The sequence below is a fragment of the Protopterus annectens genome, chromosome 14.part0 (genome assembly GCF_019279795.1).
Source record: "Protopterus annectens isolate FY-2018-M chromosome 14.part0, PAN1.0, whole genome shotgun sequence".
Taxonomy (NCBI): Eukaryota; Metazoa; Chordata; order Ceratodontiformes; family Protopteridae; genus Protopterus; species Protopterus annectens.
Genome location: NC_056748.1, coordinates 260,052,008 through 260,079,834, shown reverse-complemented (window position 1 = coordinate 260,079,834; position 27,827 = coordinate 260,052,008).

Sequence of the window (27,827 nt, the reverse complement as noted above, 5' to 3'; positions counted from 1 at the left end):
GCCAGAACCATGCATGCCTTCTATAGGATTGTACATTTCCCTGAGGTACATGGTGTAATTAACTGAACCCATATTGCCATTAGGGACTCATCAGGTCCACTGAGAGACTGGTACTGGAATTGGAAGGGCTACCATTCTATCAGCTGTCAAATAGTGTGTGCTGTGCACTGTGTCCTGGCATTGTCCATGATTCCCATATCTGGCACACTAGTTCATTGTACTGCCTCTTCCTGCATGGGAGGATGCCCCATTGTCACCTTGGTGGTAAGATGAAATTCTAATTTTAATGATCTAATCAGTTCTTCTTAGGGATATGTGTTGTTTCATACTAAACCACCCATCCCTTGTTGTGTGTCTCCACCTGGCTTTCCTTTTCTTTTCTTGTGTTTTTCTGGTGATGCAGACATTCCACTGATGCATTAGCTAATGACATCTGTTTGGAGCCCTACAGGAGCTACCAAAGAAAGTTATAACAGCACCCTGTCCCAAGTATGCATTATCATTGAGAGACAGTTTGGCCTATTGAAAGACCATTTCTGTTGTCTGAGGGTGACTTTCAATAAAATCCTGCTACTTCAGGCAAGATGTTTACTGCATATTTTATTTTGCGCAATATGATCATGCACGAGTGTGGTGATGAACTGCCCCATGCTGGCACTGCAGCTTCCAGTATAAGTCCTACCACATCTGACAACAGTGTTAGTGGGCAGACTGCAACAGTAGTAAGAGACCATATGTGGCACACTCAAGCATGGTATATGGCTGCACAGGTAAAGAGACAACAATGGACTATGAATATGGCTGCACAGGTAAAGAGACAACAATAGACCATGACATTCAGGTTAGTGTATAAAAACACATAATGGACCAGATTCATTAAAGCCTACACTAAGTGTACACGACATGTATTCAATAACATTCTTACCAGATTTTTTTGTGTTTTCTAGTCTCTCAGAAAGATTACACTAAGTGTACATGTAGTCTACATTTTGTGATAACCTTTATGAATCCCTGTCAATATTTAAAGCTGCAAGAAAATCAGTAGGAAAACTAAAATTAGGAGGAAGAAGGTGTGAGCTGTGCTTGTGTTGTCTGTTCACTCAGAACAATGTACACTTAATGTAGGTGTTATTGAATCTCAGGGATAGAGTATAACTGCTGGATGCAGTGCTATGTGTTGCTTGATCTGCTGTTACTGTTTATCAGACAGCCTCTCATCTTTAAATATTTGTTTTTCTTAAAGTATAGTTAATCATGTGGTTTATATATATATATATATATATATATATATATATATATATATATATATTTACTGTTTGTTCTTAACCTACAGTTAGAGTCATGTCTGACAGTTCACTGAGGTCTGTGCAGTGAAAGGAATTGGCGGCATGCAAGAAATATCTAAACTCTGTACTGCATTGCTACATGTGTTTTGCTTAGGGACTGCAGTTGAACAGGCATGCACTTGTCTGCTGGAATGTTCATTAACTGATCATTTCTATTGCACTACTTGACTAAATAGGTTGAAGAAATGCTGTGTATTTATGTATTTATAGGTATGCTGGTGTTGTATTCCACCTTGCATTTCATGAGGTGCTAGCACACACAGTAAACAAAAGTTGTCACATTTCTTTTTTTTTTACACTGCAATGTTTCTACACTTTTCTTTCTGATAAATAAGACATACTTTTCTGTTATCTACTGAGGTACTGCAGATCAGATGAATTCATTCTGTCACAGACACCAAACCTTGTGTCATCAGAAGTAATAGCAATCATCATTTGTGCAGTGGTGAGGGCTGCATCAGTGCTAATGTCCATGGCAGGATTTGTGTTACTCATGTAATAATTTTTTTGTAGTTCATAGATTCATAGAATTATAGGTTCATAGATTAGTACTAGGCTAATTGCCCTTGTGGGCCATTTTAAGCCTAGCCAATTACCCCATGTGAGAATCAAACCCTGCACTTTGTGTCTGGAAGGTAAACACCTTAACCATTCTGCCATCTTCCCACCCAGGATGTGGTAAGCTTTCAAAAGTATGTTGTATTTCACTGCACTGCTCCCCATCCCCTATTTTTAGCATTTCGTTTTAATTGTCTTTCATTTAACCGCAAGCAATAGCATTACTCATTTGAAACTCATGATGCTGAATAGGCCTTTATTAGTGTTATCTATTGCAGTCTGTAGACTACCCCTACTCCCATTTCTCCATCTTTTTTATGCTGTAAGCATTAGCATTAGTAAATGCAATTACATTCTGTTGAAAAGGCTCTTAGTACTGATCTACATTGCATTTTGCAGTCTTCCCTAACTGCCCCTTCCACATATAAATATATAGATGTATGTGCGTGTTACATACATGTTGATGAAAGACAACTTAGAGTTGGCATATACAATTATTAGGGGATGTGGGGATACTCGTAGCTTCTGCCCCCTTGCAAAAACAAAGCATTTTTTTTTTATTTTCAATAGGCAGCTGTTTAACCAATTATCATTGAACAGTTGCCTTTCAATATGATATATTTTTGATGTACTGACATACATCTATATCTCAATGTAAAGACAAGATAGCACTCACAACAAGCTCCATGCACACAAGAAAATAAATAATTAATACATCTATATCTGTCTATATCTGTCTGTGGTTCTAGAACTGTTGACCGAAAGCTCGTTTCACCAAAACCAAAATGGGCGAGCACACTTTCGTGAAAGTGCGTTTTCACCAAAAATGCACTTTCTCTAAAGTGAGCTCAAAAAAAAAAAAAAACATGACAGAATGGCTGTTGCTGAGATTGCGGTACAGTGGTAATAAGGGAATATTCCCTTTCCCCCACTGTAGTGCAATCTGAGTAAGAACATAAAAGTAGGGGGTGTGGGGGCATAGCCCTCCACATATGGGGTGCAGTGGGGCTTACCCCCCCTGCATAAACGTGTTTACTGTTTTTTTTTAATGTTGTGTGTTTTTTTCCTTTGCAGACTTTCGTAGAAGTGTGCTTGACCGTTGCAGTTTTGCTGAAACGTGTCATCGGTAATTAGTCCTAGATCCCTATCCATATACCTATGTATTAAGAGAGAGAGAGAGAGAGAGAGGGAAATACACCGGAAGTGGAAGTAAACACAATCCAGAATACCACCTGTAAGGGTCTAATTAATATAACCATATATTTTTATGCAAAACTTGATGGAGCTTTATACATCTCTTCCATATACCATTATCAAACCCTTCTAAATATAGTATGCCCCCAGAGTTTGGAATTACACTGTATTTGTTCTAAAGTGGCTCAGTATTGTATTTGTTCTAAAATTGCTCAGTACTGGAATATTGGAATTCATAATGCTGAGTCCTAAAAAGGAGAGAAAGAAAGTCCAATAATAAGGGTGAAAAATGAATACTGAACATCCCTCTTCTCCTCAAAACTTCTTTTGTTGCACAAGTCAAGCCTCCCACATCCTCTGAACTTATATATACCAACTCCAAAGATGGCCATACCTCACAGAAAAGACAATATTGCCAAAAATGGCCATGTCAGACTTAATATGTATAAGACCATTTCTTTCAGCCATTCATTCTCTGTGTTTCAGTATTCAATCTATAAATGATTTAATATATTTTCACAAAAAACTTCCAAAGACTGAAAAGTTACATCATTTTACATATTTCTTTTCAGTCCTTACTTATGGTTTTCATTTGATTATAAATGGTCCATGACAGACTTACTGTTGTGCTAAAATAGCTTTAAACGATCACCTTAGCTTTTATGTATGTGTGTATGTATATGTGTGTATGTATGTGTTTATTTATTAACTTAGTTAGTTATTAAGCTAATTTTCTATTTTTTTACCAGATAAGCCCACTGGAGACGTGTCCTTTTTAAAATGAGTTCCTCAGTGCTATAACGTACACAAATGGAGGTGGAGGGAATAAAACCCTTCACAACAGGAAGTGGCTTATTAACAACTCAAAGCCTGAATTCTCTGCAGTAACTGTATGAAAGATGCATAGTGCTTCATATATTATACTATAAATCTATTTTTAATTAAAAATGGATGCAAGGTATGATACCTTGAAATGCTAATCAGTTAACCTGTGTTGTGATAACAGGTCCAGAGAACTCAGACTGAATGCAGATACCATGAAGTTAGACCACATATATGTTATCTCTACATTATTTATTAATTATTCTTACAAGACAATATAGTCTTTTATCTCATTGTGGTAACTTGGCTATTCATTCATCTTTTGAATACCTCTGTAACAGTATACTTGCTTTAGGAAAACTGCAAACTGATGTAACAACTCAGCTTACTCTATATTTTGCAGGAGCATGTATTGCTAAAACTTACAGTTTAGGTTATTATGGAACATTATACCATGACCCCCCCAAAACGTGCACGCTGATTGGCCAGCGTGCCCGTTGTAAATCAAGTTATACTAATGGAAAAAGGTCCGGTTGCCCGGACTTTTTTCCATTAGTATAACTCGTTTTTTTAAAACACTGTCTCGCTATGTTAAATGGGTTTAACATAGCGAGACAGCTTTAAAATAAGCAACGGAGATCTCCGTTGCTTATTTTAAAGCTGTCTCACTATGTTAAACCCATTTAACATAGCGAGACAGTGTTTTAAAAAAAAGCAACGGAGAAAGCAAGATCTCTGTTGCTTTTTTTTAGTGTTGAAAACTGTCTCGCTATGTTAAACTCATTTAACATAGCGAAACACTAAAAAAAAAGCAACGGAGATCTTGCTTTCTCCGTTGCTTTTGCCCACAGCTCTGATGTACTGCACAGGCGCAGTACATCAGAACTGCCGCGGATGCCAGACATCTGCGGAAGGGCAGTAAACAGGCATTATACTATGCCATTATTTAAGAAAAGTAATAGTTTCTTTTCTTAAATAATGTCATGGTATAATAGCAATAACCCACTTCTGGGTGTGGGTAATGCTAAATTTACCCACGGTTGGCTTTGTTTAGTTGTTTGGTTGTTGCCAACCGTGGGTAAATTTAGCATTACCCACACCCAGGCGTGGGTTATTGCTATAATATTCTGGAGCAGGAAACGCTAGCAGAAACAAAAATATTTGAAAAAGACTGTAGTTCTAACCCTTAAATTAATGAACCTGTTGTACTTTATCTATTAACTGGGTAAGCCCACTAGATGAAGTGTCTCATAAAGATTGCAGTGGGATCATTGTCTGATTAACTGACTTGTTCAGAGTAATACAGCAGGCAAATGGAAGAGAAAGAAATCAAACCATCAATCCTGGACTACATGAAGCAGCACATTAACAGCCTAAGTCCTTAATCTTCTACATTAATTACTTTGATAATGATGTTTGTCTTAGTCTCAGTTTAGGAAATCAATTCACTTATTTCCTTTTCAGATGCCTTACAATTATGCTTCAGTACATTTCAGCTACAAAATGTTTTGTCATTTCACTTTGTCAGAGCACAGCTTTTTCAAAAAGTCCTGCATATTAAGCTATCCTTGTGTATTATCATTTCCATATTGCAGTGAAGTTAATATGGGCTGTTCATTAAAATAAATAAATAACTCTGTTTTCTCATTAACAGTTACAGTCAGTCTTCCCTGCACTTAATGTAGTTTGTCAATTAGAAGAGTGTGTATGAACGTCCTAAACTGTGCATTTGCTTTTTCAATTTCAGTGAAGTTTAAAATAGGAAATTAACCACTATGAACCATAAGTCATACTAAAATATGTAAGGTTGGATTAAAAGGCAGATTGTAATTAGGAACAAAGTATTGTGAAGCATAACTGATGCAAAGTTCATACCAGGGCAACAAGGAAGTTTTGATTTAATGTGTATATTACGAAAAAAAAAAAAAAAAAACAAGAATATGTAGACAGAAAAGTCAATGAAAAGCATGGTGTATTGTCACCTTTTTAACATGATGTTTCATTTACTACGCTTCACCATCTAATTATAGTCTATATAACCAGTATTAAATCCAGATGATCCAAAGTAGCCATTTTAGTTTTAAGTTCTGCTATTATGATTTCTGCAGCAATAAAAGTCAAACATGATTAAAGAAAAATAGGGAATAATGAAACTCACTGTTACAAAATGAAAGCAATTTTTGCAGGAGTCAACTGTCACTGCATTCTCCCTGATGTGATGGCCTGCATCCCTCACACATCTGATGACTAAATATACTACTTCTGATTCTGTGGTCACTGAGTTCAGAATAAGGAAATATTAATAGATACCATAATACTGGACATTGCATATTCTCTGCCATAAACACTCATATGGTCTCATGATTCCAAAGATTACAGGTATGATTTTTAGAACTGTAGTAAGAACTCAGCATGTGACTTAACTATTTTAGGTGCATAAGTTTATGGAAAAAGCTTATGCCATATTAGTCATCAAGAAGACTTACTGCAGTTACACTATTAAGGAAATTTGTAATGATTCATAAAGCCATCTAGACTGATCTTGAATTACGTGTTTGAGCTATACTACTTTACATTCAGCGGACATTTATTCCATAGATTTGGCAGCTTTTAGGCCATGTATAATTCTGGACTACTGCTAATAAAATTCTCCACCCTGGTTCCTTTAGTTCACCTAAACCCTGTCCTGACAATACTCCCCTGGAAAGTGTCACCATTCTTAACTCCTACTCCATTGACTCTATTGCTAAATTAATACATATCAACAACACCACTAACCCCCCTCACCCCTCCTCATAAACTCAAATACATTTTTAGTCAAACCTATCCCTACCACCTACATCAAATCTCTTCTTGGCAAAATAAAACCATATTCTCCCTCAGTTGACAATGTACCCCCCTTTTCCTAAAAATCACTGCTACCTCTTTAGAATACCCTGTCTTTACCCTTATTAATTGCTCTATCTAAGAATCTTCTGTCCCCTGTAGCTGGAAACAATTTTATACTATTCCCATCCACAAGGGAGGCCACTCCATTGACCTAACGTCCATCCCATAGCTTTTCTACCCCCTCCTCTCTCAAAGCTGCTCGAAAACTATATCCATAGGCAACCTCTGGACTACCTCCTGCATAAAAATCTACTCTCATCCACCCAACATGGCTTCCGACCCACCCATTGCACTACCACTACTCTTCACCCAAACAATCGCTCAAGCCAGAGACAACAACAGAGTATTCTCCTGTCTTTTCCTGGATCTCTCTAAAGCCTTTGACACGGTCTCCCATCCCCTGCTTCTTTCCAACCTGGCTGATCTCAGTATCTCTGCCTTGGTTCTCTAAGCTACCTCTCCTATAGGCAAAAAGCTGTCAAATGGCTCTCTTCCTTCTCCTCCTTTCTCCACATCAACATGGGTGAACCCCAAGGATCCATCTTTGGACCACTACTTTTCAACATTTTCACCAACAGTCTTCATATCTCCTGCTCCCTCTTTACTCTCCTACAATATGGTGATGAGTCTACTACCATCTCTACCTCAGACAATATCTTGGAACTCCACTCAATTACTCAAAGCGCCTTTCTCTTTGTAGAAATTTGTCTTTCTTTCCAACAATCAACTCATACTCAATCCAAAAAAAAAAAAAAAAAAAAGAAAAACTAAACTTCTCCTGTTTCTGCCTAACTCTCTTTTCTATCATAAAACTTCATTTACTATTTAATCTCTTAAAAACACAATCATAAATGTTGAAACTCACACTAAGCTACTGGGCACAATCATAGATGACTAACTTACATTTGATCTGCATGTATTATATTCTAGAAAATACATCAACAATTTGGAATGCTTCACATAAATAAAAAATACCTCACTAATGATTCAAGACTTTCTCTTGCCCACATCTACCTCCTTCCCTCCCTTCTCTATGTCCCCCAGTCTTAACCAATCTACAATTTTCCCTTATGGCTAAGCTTGAACTAACCTATAATAAAATTGCAAGGTTCGCTGCTAATCAAAGCTACAGCTCTCACCACTGTCTCACTGTAAGAACTCTTCACTGGCTTGAACTCCCCATCTACTCTTAATCTCTCAACTGTGACTGATTAACTCCATCCTTAAACCCTCCTTCTGCCCAGCCATCTCTTCTCTTATATCCCTTTACACCCCCTCTCGCTCTCTGTCGAGCTCTGATCAGTTTCTCTTAGCTACGCACAAGCCTAAGAAAGTAATAAGACATCACTTATACAGCTATTTAGTTGCCCTGGCCTGGAACAAATTCCCACTGAACATTAAATCTTCCCCATACTCATACCTTCAAAAAGGTTTTAAAAGAAACCGTACAAAATGCATGGATCTACTCATGCCAAAGCCCATCTTAACATCTTTCAGCTACCAATTGACTTTGTCTATTAACTTCATCTTTTTATCTACTCATCTTATCTACTCCATTGCTCTCTCTTTTTCCCTTCCTTCAGACTTAAAACTTCTCTACATCTTGATTTCTCTTTCTTCTATGCCTATCTTATAATTCCCTACTACTACCCTTTACTACTTCTTCCCTACCTACTGAGTCACACCTCTTAGTTAAATTTTTTGCTCTAATAACGTGTATGTTTTTATTTAAACTTCTAAGCTGTATACTATGTATTTAAAATATCCTGTAAATTCTGTAATCACCTGCTTGCAACCATTTTTTTAACTTTTCTTTGTGATTGTAATGTTTTCTGTATGGGTTTTCTCCTCAGGCCTACACTACAAATGGGCTATTGCTCAGTTGGACATACCCGGTTAACAAATGTCAAAATAAATGTCAAAAGTCTTCTTCTTCTTTTGGCTTTTCCCGGTTAGGGGTCACCACATTGGGTTACCTGTCTGCTCATGATTGGCAGTGGAGGTTTATGGTATCGAGTTGCCAGCCCGGCATCCAACCTTCCACAGAAGGCGTACACGCACGCACTCATGCCTAGGGCCAATTTAGAGTGTGCAATCCACCTACAGCATGTCTTTGGGATGTGGGAGGAAACCGTAGCACCCGGAGGAAACCCAAGCGACCACAATTAGGACATGCAGACTCCTCAAAGTAAATGTCAAAATAAATAAATATGTATTTGCTCTTTTTTCTGGCTGACTAATTTTAATTTTAGAATGTAATTAGATGAATGTGTATTTCCTCCTTGTAGTCAAGGTGCAAATTTTCATTGAGAAGAAAATCACCCAAGGCTCTTATGATGAAGTAAAGTGCTACTCTAAGTTTTATTCATTAATAGGGAATAAGGACTGAGTTTTTTAGTTTGCCATAGTACTCCATGTTATTATGCTCTTCAATGTTTATGCAAGAAGCTTGGTGCTATCTCATATTAACCAAGATTTTAAGTAAAGAAGCAATGGAATCGTGTGCTGTATTCAATTATATAGTGGACAGTGGAGTTTTAGTAATGTGGACCTTACTGTTAAGTCATTCGTAATAATCTACCCAGTTTTGATGAATGGTTAGACTATCATTGACTAGTCATCCAGAATTCTGACAACATGAAAAGTTTTTAAAATATACCTCCCTTAGTAAAGTTTTAAGGGTCACCTTTTCAGACAGAATACTTGGTTACATTTTGCATTAATAGTCTGGTTATTGTATTTTAATCACAGTCACTCCGTAGAGGTGTGAAAACTGTGGTTAGTACAAAAAATGTTTCGTAACTTGCTGTATAATGCATACTTTGTTATGCAGGGATGTATGTCCACCTAGACTCCAGAAAAGAACATTCTGAAAAGAATGAGTTTACAAATCAAGTAATATACAGCAGGACACCACTGCTTACCCTGGCCCATTCAGATGATGCTGTTAATGTCTAGCAAATATATTGCATCTCTATCTTTTCTACACCATGCCGGTGACAGCACCTAAGTTTTTCTACTGTGTTAAAATCTGTTGTTTTTCTACTACTGATGTCTGGCAAAATATTAACAAGTTTTTAATGACTTTCTACTAGGATTCATTGAAAGCACTTAACTTTTTGCTTTATGAAATACACAGTTATAACAGGTAACTTTCTAGTGTGTTGCCATCTGGTTAAGTGTTATATATTTTTTTCTCTGCTGCTAATCTGTATGTTTCTACTATCTTCTGCTGAAGGGTTCAGTTGTAGTACCTGGTTTTAAGTTTTATGAACAGCTCAGATACTGGCTAGTCTAGTCAATTATTAATAATATGAGGCAGTTCTGTTTGTGAATAGAGTGGGTCATTGCCTATTTTTATATCTTTTAAAATTCAAGCTGCTTAATCTTAAGTGCTTAAATGTTACACTTACAGATTGCATTTTGTGTAGCAAAGAGTGGGAACTAATTGAGATAGACATTTTACCCATCTTTCTAAAATCTGTAAACCTCTATTTCAGTAATCTCAAACTTGCAAACCAAAAAATATCTCTTGTTAGCTACTTAATTTTCTGGCTGTCTTTCTAAAGTGTAAATGTCTCCATTTTAGCAATCTCAAACTTGCATACCTAGACATATCTCCTGTTAGCTGCCTCATTTTCCAGTTTAAAGGCTAGAAAGCAGAAATGCACAACTGTGAGATACAGTGCACTACTTATGCTGTCCAAACACTACTTAATGCAGCAGAGTATAGACAAATAGTACTTTATGTACCCAGTTCAACCACCAAACAATCCTAATTATTTCTCACAATTCCTGCTGAAAAAGCTAACACAATCTCACTGCCAAGGGAACTTCTACAACTGAATTTCATTCCAACTGCAAAAGCACAAAAGGAAAATACCTTTGGTTAAATCCTATGTAAGTATCTTGTTTTCCTTCACTTCTATATCAGTATGTTTTGTACTGTAGTGTTGAATCTGTTGAAGGGACACTCCAACTGCCACCCCCACCCACAGGTCTTATACTGCTGAAGGTGAAGCTATATTAACATTTTAGAATATTTTATTCTAGCAGTGTAAAATATCCATGAAAGAGCAAATAAAGCCGACAACAATAAAATTAAATGTTGTGACTCACCTCAGATAGTTACAATTCAAAGACCTTGTCTTTGTATCCATAAGCATTCGACTTCATTGATTGTTTTTGGTGGGAAACCATTTGTGGGGGGACATCTAAGGGGGGGAGTAACTGCATTCCATTGAAGTACATGATTGGTCCTCCCCTCATCCCAGTTGTTCTCCAGCTACTACAGCCTCATTTCAAGACAAACTTACTACAATACTACCTGTTGCAGTTAACTTAGCTGTATGTTTAACAGTAATCTAGCAGTTTGTGTTACTGCTATTAAAGTTATCAGGACATTTCTTACCTCTTGTCACACTGCAGTTTTACAGATTGTTTTCCTGATACTTACTCTTCCATGTGCCAACTTGCTCCATTCAGCCCTCTTGACACTTGGGCTTCACTCAGCTATGCCACCTACCCCCAATTCCCACCCAGATCCACTACACCTAAACTTATACCTCTCATATTCCTCATCCTCCGATCATGTGCCTAACTGCACTATCCAGTCACAAACTGTTATTGTACCATCCCCACCCACTTCTGTTCAAAATTCCTTCTCAAACCTCACTCTTCTCTCTCCCCATCAAAACCTACCTATTCCCCATACTATTATCATGGATCATTAACTCACCTCACCATACTACATGATTTTTGTAATACAAACCATGCTGTTCCTCCCTATATTACCTTATTCATCCTTCTCCTCTCATTCTGAACATCCAGAAATAAGAACACCTCAACCATTACTTGTTCTTCACCTATCAACCATCTTCCCCCTAGCTACTCAAAATTCTTTTCAAGCTTATTTCCCATAACTTATTCTACTGCTGCAACCCCACAATACTAAAAAACATCAGTCCCAATAACAAGGTAGTACTTCAACCCATTTCTGCTAAAAAGCCATAATAAACAAACCATCTGTCTCCATGTTATATCAATGTGGTGACATCTACCCGAATCCAAGTGCCAACCAAATCCCAAACCAAAGAATACACCCTAAAAGTTTAAAAATACTCACTCTAAACCTTAGAAGCATATGCAGCAAAATCACATATTTTCATGCCTGGATGATTCAATGCACCCCATATATCCTTGCCACAACAGAAACATGACTAAAACCTGAAATAAAAGATAGTGAAATATTACCCCCTGGTTATAATATTATTAGAATCAACAGAACACTTAGAAAAGCAGGTAGAATAGCTATAATCTTTCCAGATATATTTACAGGAACTTCCTATACAGGCACAATCCCAAATTTATAAAAGCAGACATCCTGATCTCATTCCTAAAACATAACAGAGCCACGGCAATATGCATAGTCGTGCTACTGACATTACCCAGGACAGAACCTTTCAATACCTGAAAACATACTATCTTGGAAAACAGATACAATCACAAACAGAATTGTCTCCTTGGTGAAGTAAACATTGAGTGTCAGTCTTTATCTGCAAATTCAGCAATCAAAAGCATGAACATCTTTGGATTTACTCAATCTAGTAATGTAACAACAAGATACGGCAAAAATAACTCCGAACAATCTATCCTGAACTGGATTCTGGTTACCAACCTATCTACTTTTACCTCCTCAGGTACTCTCTCTGATAGACTAAGTGGCCATCTGCCAGCTTATACCCATCTAACAAAGGAACATAAGCTCAAAACTACCCATAATCTCTCTAATTTCTCCATAGTTTTTCATAAAAGCTCTGGAAGCAGTTAACTGGTCCATCCTAAAAAGACTCCCTTTAAATGATGCACTTGAATACTTCAGTGCAGTATTTCTAAATATCCTTAATTTCTTAGCCCCAAAGTATACAAAAAGAATTAAAAACACCCATAACTCATGGCTCACCAACCAGTGCAAGCTCCTTATGAAAGACCGAGGCAAATCATGGATTAACTGGAAAAAACAATAACAATGACAAAAATCAGCAACTATCCATACAGCTATGAAACCAAGTGAAAAAAACAAGTTAATATAGATAAAAAGTCTTATTATACTCAGCCATAAAAACAACCCTAAAAAATGAAAACATTCTGGTCCTCCATATTCTCTCTCATCAACCCAGGTATTTAAAAGGATCCCAGCCCATAACCAGGCATTCTCCTATCTTCAAACAGCTACCTATTTCAATACATACTTCAAAGAATGCATAGCTAATAACCTCATTCACCTAATATACCTTCCATTCAGCTACCTTGCCCTAATTTAGACCCTAGCACATCTCCTTCACAAAACATACCTACCTCCAATCTCTTTGACACCCACATAGACAACTTCAGCCACTTTACCTTTCAACAAGTTTCTATAACTCTCATAAAAAAGCTTTTACATAAACTAAAACCTTGTTCCTCCTCAGACAACCTTCCCATGGAATACCTAAATCTAGCTGCAGATGCAATAGTATACTCAGTCAGTATTATTAATAGAATAATTACAGACTCCTGTGTTCCTAACTTAGGGAAAATGGAACATATTATCCCCTTACATAAAGGAGGCAATTCCACTGACATTACAAATTTCTGTCCCATAGCCATCCTGTCCCCCCTCTCTAAAATCCTTCGAAGATGTATACATCAAAGATTTCTCCACTATCTCTTACAAAATAAGCTAATCATCAATACACAACATGGATTTCAACCAGACCACAGCACCTGTACTGCATTACTATCCTTTAGAGACACTGTCAATGACACTGACAACTCTAATAAACTTTTTGTATGCAGTATTTCTCGATCTTATCAAAAGCCGTTGACATGGTTTCTCACACTAATCTCCTCAATCAACTTTCCACCCTAGGTCTACCATCTCTATCTATTCAATGCTTCTCTACCTACCTTGCCAACAAGACAAGGGTCATCTCTGCATACCTTCCCACTTCCACAGGAGTCCCATAAGGATCCATTGTTGGCCCTCTACTATTCAATATTTTTATCTGTAACTTACAGTCATCTTATGAAGTCACACTGATTCAACGTGCAGATGACTCTACTATCATCTGCTCTTTATACACCTTAATTCACCTTTAGGAAATCACTGAAGAAAGTGGTCATCTTCATTAAAACCTGGCTTATAAAAGGACAACTCTTAACAAACTCAACCCAAAAAACAAATTCCTCCTCTTTATCCCCAAAACTCACACCTCCTAACAAAGCAAATTTCAAAATCTTTTTGGCAATTGGAAATGAAATTGAATTAGTTCACCACACCAAACTATTAGGTGTCATAATAGATGATAATCTTAAATTTCACCTCTACAGCCAAAGCAATGCATCAAGAAAACTCATTAAAACAGGCATGCTATACAGAAACAAACATTTTATGAGCATACCCACAAAAATTACTCAAACCAAAATCTACCTTCTACCCTCCCTACTCTATGGAACCCCAATTCTAAGCAATTTACAATTACTCATTAAAAAAAAAAAACTTGAAAGCTGCTACAACAAAATCTCCAAGTTTGCTACTAAATATTCTCCTTTACCCATCACTGTAAAGCTCTGCATAACCTTAGCTGGCCGGAACTTTCACTTCACCTGTCCTACATTCAACTTATACATAAAATCATTCCCAAACTATTAACCTGCCCATCTCTTACCCCTTTAATCAAAATATATTTCCTTAAACTTTCAGATCAGAAGACAAACAACTTATCACCATAAATAAACCACATACCTCTAACCACCTTTAATTGCTCCCAGAAAGAATACTTTACAAAATAATATTCTCTACAAAATCATGGACCTGCTCCTGAAACATTCCTGTCTGAACTTACTCACTATACTTCATTCAGCCCCCTTCAGTCTAAGTCACACCTGACAATCATCTCCAACATCCTGCACTACTCCTTTCTTTTGTTTTTCCCACTACCTAATCATAATCATTTTCTCTCCACCTCTTTCTTAACTCCCTACTCATTTAAGGTACCTGAAAACACTCTAGCCTGCATTCTTCTTATAATCTCCTTTTCTCTCAATCCTTACGTCCTTCTACAGCCCTAAGATGAACACGTTCTCTCATAGATATCATTCAGTTTCCCCTCACTGTCTCTAATTATATACTCTCTAATATCTCTTTAAAACATCTTATTAGAATTATCTGAGGTCTCATTTATCACATACTAATCTATGTAACAAAAATATTATTAATGAGTTTTTCCTCACATATTTTCTCCAACTCATGTTATTGTTTTTCATTGTATTTTAGTATGAAACATATATTCTAAGTGTTCCCTCTTTATAACATTTTTTCACTCCTATGCTTTGCAGTATAACATGATACTTTCTGATTTAAAATATCTGTAATTGATTTCTGAAAGGTTATGATTGTGGAGCTATTCTTCCTTGCCCTGTGTTGAAAACAGGCACTCTCTGGCCCAGTTGGACTTTCCCAGTAAATAAATGTTAAATAAATAAGTACCTAATGCCACACAGGATGATTTATTTATATAGAAAAGAAAACAATATGAAAATGAAGGATTTCTGTTAATGCAGTACTGCAAAAGTTATACTTAAGGAAATGATTAATGTATGAAATTCAGATTTATTGTTCAAATAAAAATGACAACAGTAAAGCACTGAAGCATAAACCTATCTAAGCAAATGAAAAAGTTATGATTTCATAACAGAATTTTATTCACCATGTAAATGAAATGTGAATGTATTCCTTAAAAATATCTATGCAACAAAGTACTTTGGTAAAATCAAAGTTGCCAATACATTGGTTTAGTTATTTTGATGTTATACCCCAGAGGTTGTGGTTCCATACCTGTGAACCACAGCCCTAAACTTACATTTTTGATTCTGGTGCTGTCGCTTTGAAAGATGGCAGCAACTGTGAAGGCACAAGGCTGAGTTCAGAGCTGGTCATACAAAGAGAACAAAGTAATGATCTACCTTCTTAGGGATTAATACCTGGAGAAAATCAAGCCCTGTGTCATGGGTCAGAGTGGAAAATAATTAACATCTGGCATGAGATGGGAGAGCACCTGTCAACCCTGACAGGGATCACCCATGTTGGCCTCCAGTGTTACCACAGGTACAATGACCTACAGAAGCATAGACCTGACTATCTGGCTGAGTGGGTAAGCAAGGAAACAGCTAGAAGACCAGATTTCTTTAAGTATTTTTTGCATTTTTTTAATATTATCAAAACTAGGTTTAAAACACATTGTATAGAAATATTGTATAACTGCAGGTAAATGCAAGAAGACATGTATGTGTATCTGCAAATATGTATCTGTATGTAATTCAAAGGTATGAGAACGCATAAAAATATCTGTAAACAGAAACACATCTATTTGCAAATATGGCATGTTTATGTGTGGACATGGAGGTGTCTCAATTTTGTCCAGAAGAGACTCACATCAGTACTGGTAAAGCAGCATGATAAACTAGAACTTCTTCATGTCCAAGTAGCCATCCAAAAGGTCCAGTATTATATATTATATAGCTATAGAACTACCTCCATGACAAAAGAAAGCCACAACACATATCTACAGGAACTAGAATCACTCAGTAGTAAACCCAATACCATTTTCCTTAGTGATTTAAACAATCTAACTACAGACTGGGAACCTACACCACCAGTAGGGCACAAGCTCAGAGCTTCCTGGACTTTGTCAATGCAAACACCCTGGAGCAATTGGTCAGAGTACCCACAAGGGGGAATAACATTGCAGATCTTTTCCTTACTAATATGGCAGCATCTTGCTTCATCCCTTGCATGTGTTCATCACTTGTTAGGTCTGACCATAAAGCAATCTCCTTTGAAATACAGTTGAAACAAGAGATCCCTTCCACCCAAAGTACCTTTAGTAATTTCTTTAAGACAAACTACCTACTCCTAAGTGATACATTGGCAAGCTTCATATTCCTACCAAACCCACTTAACTCCACTGAATATTCAGAAATATAAACCACCACACTATACTAGCATGTACGTAGCTGCATAAGGTACAGCTGTACCCCTGTAGAAAGTAACAAGTGCAGGGCAAACCCCTGAAATAAGCCCACATAGTGGAACCATAATATCAGCAAGCTTTAAAACAAAAGGGAAAGAATTCTGACCAAAAGTAAGATGAGTAATTCCCAGAATATTAGAACCCTTTTCACTGAAATAAACAAACAACTCAGGAGCTTAATAAATTCTGCCAAAGCCAAGCATGAGGATAAAATAGCTACCCAAGCCAAAGACAATCACAAGTCTATTTTTAGTTATGTTCGTAATCTCAAAAGCACAATATAGCAATGCACTGAGCTGATTGTGAATGATGTAACCTACACTGAGGTTGAAGATAAAGTGAACCTACTAGTGGATAAACTTAGCTCTAACTTTACCCCCCCCCCCCCGTCGGTCTCTCAAGATGCACCTGAAATTGGCTCACCTTCAGCTGTCCTGCAAAACCAAATCCTAAAAGTGCTATCAAAAGCTAAAAATGCTGCATCAATGGATCCTAACAATATCCCTGGATGTATCTTAAATAGCATGAAGCATGATTTAGCCACATCCTAATAACACTGTTCGGTCTCTGCCTCCATGCAGGTTTTGCACCAATCAAATGGAGAACAGCTGCAGACATTCTCCTGCATATGGGAAGACCTTCCACAGACCTGGGCAATTAATGACCCATAAGTCTGACCAGTGTTATATGCAAAGCCATGGAATGGAACTAATCAATCAGGACATAGAAAACCTCTAAACATTGCAACGGTCTCAGTTTAAATTTGTCAAGGGCAGGCCATGCTTACCGAACCTGGGGGAGTTTTTGGAAAGTTCTCCAAAGCAATGGATGAAGGCAAAACAACACTCACTGCATACCCTGACCTGGCCAAAGCTTTTGACATAATTCCTTACTCAGGCATAGTAGAATAAACTGAGAATAAGCCTCTATGTCACCTGCTGGATTGCTAGCTGGGTCACAGATAGGATGAAATAAATCAAACTAGGAGAAGTTACTTCCACAAAGAGACCAGTCACCAGTAGAGTTCCCCATGGTTCTCTACTGGGAGCCATCTGGTTTGGCATCTAATTTTCTGAAGTAAAAGTCAATAACTAAGGGCTGTGGCTGACTAAGTTTGCAGATGACTGAAAACTAAGAACAGTCACTGAATACCCAAATGACTGTGCCATCCTGCAAAAAGGTTTGTCCCAACTAAATAACTGGTGGCAAAATCATGGACTGAAACTATATGCCCACCCAAAAATGCATTATTGTATCCTTTGGGAAAGCATCTCCTCCAGGGAGCTACCATGTTGACAATACACCCCTAAGAGCTGATCTAGTTGTTTGGGATTTGGGAACTTATGTGGACAGTGACTTAACTTTTGATCAACATGTGTCCTTTGTTTTAAGAAAGTTCTCCTATACTGTACAGCTTATAAACAAAGGGATTGTGTCTAGATATAGGGATGTCATGGTCCCCCTTTACTCAGCCCTCATTAGGATAGTCCTTGAATATAATGCCCAGTTTGGCATGCACTTGTCCAGACACATACAACAACTGGAATACCCCCAGATATATCTTACTAACAGGATACACAACATGTCCTACATGGACCGACTCAAAGCCCTGTTACTATAGTTGATATCTTACAGACAGCTAAGAGATGACCAGTATCTGACATACAAGACATCTTCTGACCCATTACTGATGAATTTACTGCACATTAGCAACTCAGATGGCATTTCTGTAACATTAACAAAAATGGTTTGGAGGAACAGGTATATTTTGCAGAGGATACTGCTGCTGTGGAACAGACTCCTTGTCCAAATAAATCAAAGTTCATCCCTGCTCATTTTCAAGCATAATATAGATCTAAGAATGGGAAACAGAAAAATTTACCACAATATTGTCCCCCTGTACATGGACAGAGGTAGCTCCTAAATGCTTCATCCCATGCATGGGTCCCCTCAAAGTATCTATAGTATGAAACCAGTCATTCTTATTAGGGGTAATATATAATTATCGACTGTGGGATGGGTAAGACCAGTTTATATCCAGATGGGATAGGTTATTTCAAGCACAAAAAGGGAAACTGGCCAAGCTTAAAATAGCCCTGAAGGGCAGTTAGCCTAGTACTTACCTATGAATCTATGCTGACCAAAATACAAAGGTCAGCGAGTTAGAAAGTGTGATATTTGTTTTATGCAAATTTTTGAATATGTGCCATGTAAATATTTCTGTTAATAACTTGACCCAGATAAAGTGCATATGGTGCTTCATGTTTTCAAACAAAAGCTTACATAATGCTGCAGAAATTATTACTGATATTTGTTGCCTGCCTGATACAAATTTGCAAGTATTTATGCTTGTTCAGTAATAAAATAGGCATATATACGCATCGTACCTGAGTAAATATTTCAATCTCTGTCCACCTAGACACATTTTGGAACAGTCTTTAATGTGTCTAGTCATTGCTGAGGTCAGTAATGGCTCCTTAGATAAACTTGGTGCTTGATAACAGGGAAAATATTAGTTATTTTTCAGAACTATTATGAATATATGTGATATCCTAGTAATTATATCAATAATCTGAACCTGAAAGTGTTTATAGTGTATTACAGGGTATCAGATGAGAGCATACATAATGCTGGAAAAGCTTTGCAATGTTTGCTGCTGTGTAACTAGCACTGCTTGTAGATATGTACATTTATCTGCCCATTAAATGTACAAATAAGCATACAAATTATAATTATGCAAATTTCTCACAAATAGTGTGACATTTACAAAACTGCTTTGCAGCAAATTGAAGAGCACACCTGCATGAACAGAATTCATCCTGTCCATTTGCTATGGTTATAGAGATATACTCATTTGTTTATTTATAATACTTAAAGTTTATTATGCTGTAGTTGTTTGACAGGGTGTAGTTTAATAAATGCCAACCATTATTTTTGAGATTCCCATGACCAAACCGTTTCATAATAAACTTCTATTCAGCTCAGTCTTTTCCTATTCCTGTACTTAAATGTCCTAGTTTATGGACCATGTGCTTCTTGGATATATTTAAAAACAAAGCTTGAAGATCCTCATGAAAAGTATCTCTGACGATGTCCTAACTGCACACAGCAGAGTCAAGAGTTGCAGTGACAGTGTCTGATATTTAAACACTTAAACGTATTTTACTAGGTGACATACTTCTCAAGTATACCTCATTACAAGGAATGCACTTCATTTGGGCTCTTAAAAGCTCATGTTCCTCAAAGTTCCACACTGAATGGGTCTGTCGCACATTCAGTGTTAGGATTTTTTTAACTGATATCCATGGTAAATAGAATCGAATCATTAATTCCTTGAAAGATCTTTTTATAAGTAAAACTGCATATTTCAACCATCCTCTCACCTTCCTAGTTGAAGATGTAAGTAAGCCATTGCTATGTGTTCAACATTTTGCCCATTTGTTCCACATTATAAGAGCTAATGTTCCTCATTTTGGAGATGCAAGGTTGAGAGTTATGCTAGCAGAGCTAATACCAAGAAAAAGTATACAACTTCTAGTAAGGCTTCTCTTTGAACTGCAAAATCTACTCCTTTAAAGCAATAGTCAGTTTAGCCAAAATAAAATAATCTATTAACTTGAATTATGTTGAACTATGCCAATGTCTCCTTATGCTAGGAGTTTTGTTTCTTTAACCAGGCAATTGTATATTATTACACTGAGCAAGTTCACAAACAATGATTTTTTTATTTCTCTTTCATTTAATATTTTGGCATTATAAGTAACAAGATGGGATGGCATTTTTGTTGTGCAAACAAAAGTCCTAGAAAGGGCTATTGGGTTACAAAATTCATAACCCACATGTACTGCCTGTGCTTTCCAGCACCAAAAGATTTATTGTACTGATTATTTTCTTGGGGATCTTGATTCTTTTGGGTTTTGGGGTTTTTATTTTAAATTGAACTTTCATTTTACTCAAAAGGTTTTGATTATTAGAAATGTGTGTAATGTAGCCATAAACTAGGGCATATAAAAATGGGTCTATATCAGTTAATTGAAAGCTTAATTGAGTGAATCACTATTTGTCAAACCCAATTAAGTGAAAGCTCATTTAAGTGAATGATCATTTAAACTAAAACTTTCTTAGGGAAAAACTTGTTGCCTACACACGGACCATAACAAACAAAATTTATAACTCTGCAAAGTAGGGGGCTGTGCCCCCATACCCCCCAATGTGGGGGTCTGCAACCTCCCGAGTAAGTATACCAGCTCCAAGATCGCACTACAGTGGGGAAATGGGCAAGTTCCTGATAATGGCCAACCATGTCCTTTCCCTAGGAAAGAAATTTGCTTAAACGATCATTTGCTTGAGCGTTCACTTAAGTAATTTCGACAAATAGAGAATCACTCAATTAAGCTTTTGATTAACTGATATAGACCCTGTAAAAACAGGCACATAACATTTCTGTGAATTTGTGACTATGATGTGAAATCAATGTAATCGTAGCTACAAAACTGTTGATGTGTAAATATTTCTGATTATTAAATAATAATATTTAGAATTAAAGAAAATATATTGGTGTGAAAAAAAGTTTTGTCCCTTCACCCTCAACAATTCATTTACTAAGTACAGAAACTGAAATTCTGTTACTTCAATGATAAGAATAAATATTTTTTTTTCTTGTCAAAGGGTAGTTCCTTTATTCTGGGATAATGACATAACACTGACAATATATTAAGTGAGCAGGCATGTTAGGGTAGATAACATCTCTTTAGGCAGTTTAGATGCTTCTTGTTACTCTGCAGAAGAAGAATTCTTCAGCAGTGTCGACATCGTTGCCTGGGAAATATAGGTTGTAATTTTACATATAGATTTGTGATTAAGTTTATGAAACTATCAGAACTTTAACACTGTTAACTTGAGAGGGTTAATGAGGATGAAAACACTACTAAAGTGGTTTTGAACATTATAGCTACTCCTACTTTTGTTTTTCTTTTTCGTGTTTTCTCTAAGGATATTACAACTGGAGGGAGAGGGGGTGATTTCTTCATCTTTTTTGTCTTGTTTTAGCTACGTTTCAGTCATAGCTGCTACAGATAAAGAAGGGACGACTCTGCAGGTATGTAATTCTGGTATTTTACTGCAAATGCTTCTAAGGTTTATGTGGCAGTGGGAGGGTTGAAAGGCTTAGCGGGGATGGAAGAGCTGTCTATCAGGTTAGTTGGACCTGGTTTGGGGTGGATATCCCCACATAATTTTAGAGTTGTGACTCTGTACAGGTAGTGAGAGAGTATTTTATATTTGGATTTAGGCCTATAGCTTCTCGGTATCTCACCAGTTTAGTATAATGCTTGCAGTGCTGACCTTAGTGCACCAATAGTTAGTCAATCTACCTCTTCCATTTTATTCTCTCAAGGTAGGTACCTATGTCAAAACGAAAAATGTTCAATCAATATCAGGCAGGTACTCCAGGTACTCCGACCATCAATCCATCAACCAAAAAAAGCAAGCAAAGCAAAAAAATCAATAAAAATATATTTTATACTTGAACAGCAAAAAACTTGAACAGCAAAAAACTTTAAAAACTTGGAGTACCTACCTCTTCCATTTTATCTTCATCATGAACAAGACCGTAAAATCTTTAACACTCATCCACAAGTGGTAGCTGATCTCTGCCACTTGGTGAGTAAAATCAGATCTGTTATTGGGAAAGGAGCAATACCTCAAATTTGAAGGTGCTGATTGTAATGCCAATAACTTCAGTCAGTATTAAATCACTCCAGTGGATGCTGGAGATCAAAGCCATCTGAAGCTAAGACAAGATAATACTCTGCAAGCAACAACAATGCAGACTTTACATCCTTAGATGAGGTAGTCTTTAGGCTTCCTCTCTGTCTTCATATCCTGTCAATGAAAATTACACACAGGAGAGCTGACTAGACAAATCCTTGTTGAAGATCTGTGTGAATGCATTTGACTTAATGCTAAGAAAGCAGAAAAGATTCTCATTCCTTAAACAGAGAAATTGAATAATATGCAGCAGTGCCCTTGTGAACTCATACTGTTGTAATTCTTCCCATGATATTCTAGAGCACAAACAAGATACCTTCTCCAGGTCCACAAAGGAGAAGTGGGCAGTGCTAGCAAACTCACATGACCCCTATGTAAGGACATGGATAAAAAGGAGTCTGCATTGTTCACTCTGTGTTGAAGGGTTGACTTTTGGACAATATATTCTTCGTACATTGACATATGTTTTGCCATCAAGGTTAAGGAGTGTAATCCCTCTATAACTAGAAGATACTTTCCCAAACACCTTCTGAAAATAGGGAGCATTACTTCAGTTTGTCATTCCAGAGAAACTATCACTGTCTTTCTTGCAGTGTTAGATGTGTTTCTAACCACAGTACTACAACAACATCCAATACTTTCCACATTTCCTGAGGGTTCTTACCCATTCCAGCAGCCTTATCACAGTGAAATCATTTAACTACTAAAGTGACCTTGTCTAACAAATTGACCCTAGTTCCACAATCTGTTCTATCACTACCTCTTCAGAGAAGGCCTATTACATTCAATAGCTACTACTCACTGTGTTCTTTCTACCTCTCAACAATATCACTAGGCAAGAACAACAATTTTCTACTATTGTTTAGAACAGCCTGGGCAATAACCTACTGTCAATCAGTTGCCAGATAAGTTTCTGGAATCTATTTGAGTCCTTGCAAAAGGTCATTGCTAAAGTCTAAAACAAATTCATCCTGCATGTGGGCCTTCTCTTTGGTGACTACTGCAGCTACCATCTTTCTCAGTTGTTGGTACTTATGAGCTAAATCCAAGTATCTGACAAATGGGATTTCACAGACTCTTTTTCATTTTATTTGTCAGCTTCCATCTTTGATGGCATCCACCAGTACATCCTAGAGTTACTGGTAATAAGAACCACCTTTATCAGGTTCCTATTAGATGACCGAAGACACATTCTTTTGAATGCATCTTGGTTGAACTTGAAAAGACAAAAAGGCAAAATGACAAAGCAGCATATAAGCAAATTCTTTCCCTGGGAAAGAAATCACTTGGCCGCGTCTGTTACTTTGCTGTTTTTGTCACTGTAGTGCAGTCTCGGAGTTGGCATATTTAAGTAGGGGGTGTGGGGGGTGAAGGTCCCCACTTTATTCTATGTTTTAAGTGTAGTTTTTTTTTTTTTTTTTGGAACAGCAATTTTTTCCCTTGAAAAAAAATCGCTGTTCTAAGCATTCGAGTTTGTAAGCTTTTGCTTACATGGGGTCGATAAATCATTGTTCGCTTTTCTAAGCATTCGATGATGTAATATAGACCCCATTTATCTAATGCTTGTTGCTGCTTCCTCAATTATTGAGGCCATGAAGGGTATCCATTCTACCTCCACATCAACATCCTCTGTAAGTACATGAGAAAAGCTTTGCTGGAGAGAGGAGTTGACGTTATCCCACACTGCAGCATGTGGCAGACCTTTCTAGGATACCCTCACTTCACTTTAGAGATTCTCCAATATGTTCTTCTGTAACCTCATCTGTGTGACCCAAATCATTGCATATGGAAATTATTTCACAGCTTAGCATCTCTTTTTACTTGAGTGTCCAAAATATATGGCATCGGGCCTGATAATATGAGTGCAAGGTTGGCCACTGATCTTTGGTCCGAGTTGGCCTGGTTCCAAATATAATTAGAACCATCTTTTTGTTTGGTCATAACTTTCATTATGGGTAATCATAACTAGCAAATAAGTCCAGCAATAATTATTCTGTACTTGGGCTTAGGATCAGGCAAAACATTTTTCCTAATACCCCCCATGTGTTCCCACCATTGCCAATAATATGTAGACATAAAGAATCCAAAGCTGGCAATCATACACAATGTCCACAGCCTCTAAGAAGGCTGAATGCTCTGAAAAAACAAGCGACAGGGTTTTCATTTCTGAAACGTGCAATTGCTTTGTGTTGACTCTATAATTTACTAGCCAAAACTTCAAATGAATGGTACCTTTGAAGGGCTTTCAAATATCTCTTCATCCACCAAGGTCAGGCCTTGAGTGTCCAATGCAAGGGAAAGACCATTTTCACTTGATAAATCTGTTTCTAGAACCAGTGCAGTGTCTGTCTTAGATAAACCAAACTAATCTACCTTGCAGCTTTCACCATAACCAACATATTTCATGCTTGGCTACTACAAAAAAGACAGCTACAAAAAGGAATCACAAAACTTAAATACAGGATCCCTTAAGGCAGCAAGACCAGGTAATATACTGGTCACAGGTGACTTCATTGTAAGACAAACAGATGCTCCACTCTCCAGGCTGAACAAAGACAGAATGACTATTAACTGCCTTTCAGGAGCCAGTATGTCCAAAATGTCAATAGGAGCCACAAGTCCCTTTACTTCAGGTACACATATGATCTGGGCACTGGGCACATCTGAGTGAATGACTTGAGATGCTCCTGCTTGGATTGCATGAAGAGGGACATAATGGATCTCTCAGAATGCATCTGAAATAGGTATGGATCTACTACTTCGTAGTATCCTACCATCACCAAGAATGTTCCTTCAGTGCAAACAAAAGATAATTGACTTTAATTATTTATTTTATTATAGCTACTTGTGTCATTCTAGAGATATCCAACATATATTAGCCTAAAAATTAACAAGGTAATTAGGGATTGTGTACATTCATTGACAACAAACTGTCCTTTGACCTACATGTGACCATTGTTCGGAGATCCTTTAATATAGCCAAACTGCTCACCAAGGCTATATCTTCTAGATCCAAGGAAGTTATCAAGCCAATAATAAAGTATAATGCCCCACTTGACATGTACTTATTCCAACACATGAGCTTTCCTGACTGCTTTATTATGCTCTCACTCATTTCTGTATTCTATTGGCTTCTGAGAGGGGAGCTCTGCCTATCCTATAGACCCTCAAAGGGATTTAGCCCTTTACAACCTTATATATATATATATATATATATATATATATATATATATATATATATATATATATATATATATATATATATATATATATATATATCTGTATGCATGTATGTGTATATATATATATATATATATATATATATATATATATATATATACATACACATTAATAACAACCTAAAACACACACTCAAGAGATCTAAACTTTCACTGAAAGATAAATGAGACCTTCTAGCATTATATTTATCTGTCACATAGAATACCTGTCTTATGGAATATACTCCATTTACAATTAAAGCAAAATATCTCCCTGACAGTTTTTAAGCACAACCTGGATGACTGTATGGGAAATCACAAGCAAACATTTGACCTGAACCCTAAAACCCTCATTGAAAGGGGTTGAAACTGCATATAAAGTACATCAGTCCATTGGGGGTCTGATATTAATTTATGCTTTGGAAAAATCAAATTGGGATTCTGTGGCTGGGCTTCACAATCCACCTTATATTGACCTATGAATCTATGAAATACTGTATTACTACTGTATTACTGGGAGGGTGCCTGGTATAGGCATGTTTTTCATCCTGCCTGGATACTAGATAGATGCACTATACTGTGCCAGACTTCCTTTGGCATCCCACTTCATATATGTCTTAGAGAACAACTGAGATAAAAGCTGGAATTGTACACTGTAATATTTTTGTTTTCAGTATACAGATATAGATTGTGTGTTTTTCCACTGTTTTTCAGTGGCTTGCATAGTGGGCTGACATCCAGAGCATCCCTAAAGTTACAGGTTTGATTGATCACAGCAGGCACTAAATTTGTATTAGAGAGAGGAAGACGATGGTTACACATCAGTATTTACATATGAAGGCTGCACTGTTGAGCCACACTGTACTGATTATACTTAGATATATGTTCCATAGATAATGAATTACACTGTAGTAAGTGTGGGTGCTGGATCAGTTTGAACTAACTAATTTTCCAGTCAGAGAGGATCTACAACTGAATGGTCTTGTATTAGAGCAGCTGTTTAAATGATCAAATGGAGCCATGCAGTTTTCTGTAATGCTGTTAGAGCAAGATAAACTGTTGTACCTCTGAAATGCAGGGGTCTAGGTGTGGCTCATGTAGTTAGGACCAGCATTTGGTGGGACATAATACAAAAGGCAGTCCTTAATTAATGCCAGCACTGTTTCTCTATAATAACTACTAAAGCCTTTAAAGGCATGGTGCACATTAAAGGCAGTCCTTAATTAATGCCAGCACTGTTTCTCTATAATAACTACTAAAGCCTTTAAAGGCATGGTGCACATTAAAGGCAGTCCTTAATTAATGCCAGCACTGTTTCTCTATAATAACTACTAAAGCCTTTAAAGGCGTGGTGCACATTAAAGGCAGTCCTTAATTAATGCCAGCACTGTTTCTCTATAATAACTACTAAAGCCTTTAAAGGCGTGGTGCACATTAAAGGCAGTCCTTAATTAATGCCAGCACTGTTTCTCTATAATAACTACTAAAGCCTTTAAAGGCATGGTGCACATTAAAGGCAGTCCTTAATTAATGCCAGCACTGTTTCTCTATAATAACTACTAAAGCCTTTAAAGGCGTGGTGCACATTAAAGGCAGTCCTTAATTAATGCCAGCACTGTTTCTCTATAATAACTACTAAAGCCTTTAAAGGCGTGGTGCACATTAAAGGCAGTCCTTAATTAATGCCAGCACTGTTTCTCTATAATAACTACTAAAGCCTTTAAAGGCGTGGTGCACATTAAAGGCAGTCCTTAATTAATGCCAGCACTGTTTCTCTATAATAACTACTAAAGCCTTTAAAGGCGTGGTGCACATTAAAGGCAGTCCTTAATTAATGCCAGCACTGTTTCTCTATAATAACTACTAAAGCCTTTAAAGGCATGGTGCACATTAAAGGCAGTCCTTAATTAATGCCAGCACTGTTTCTCTATAATAACTACTAAAGCCTTTAAAGGCAT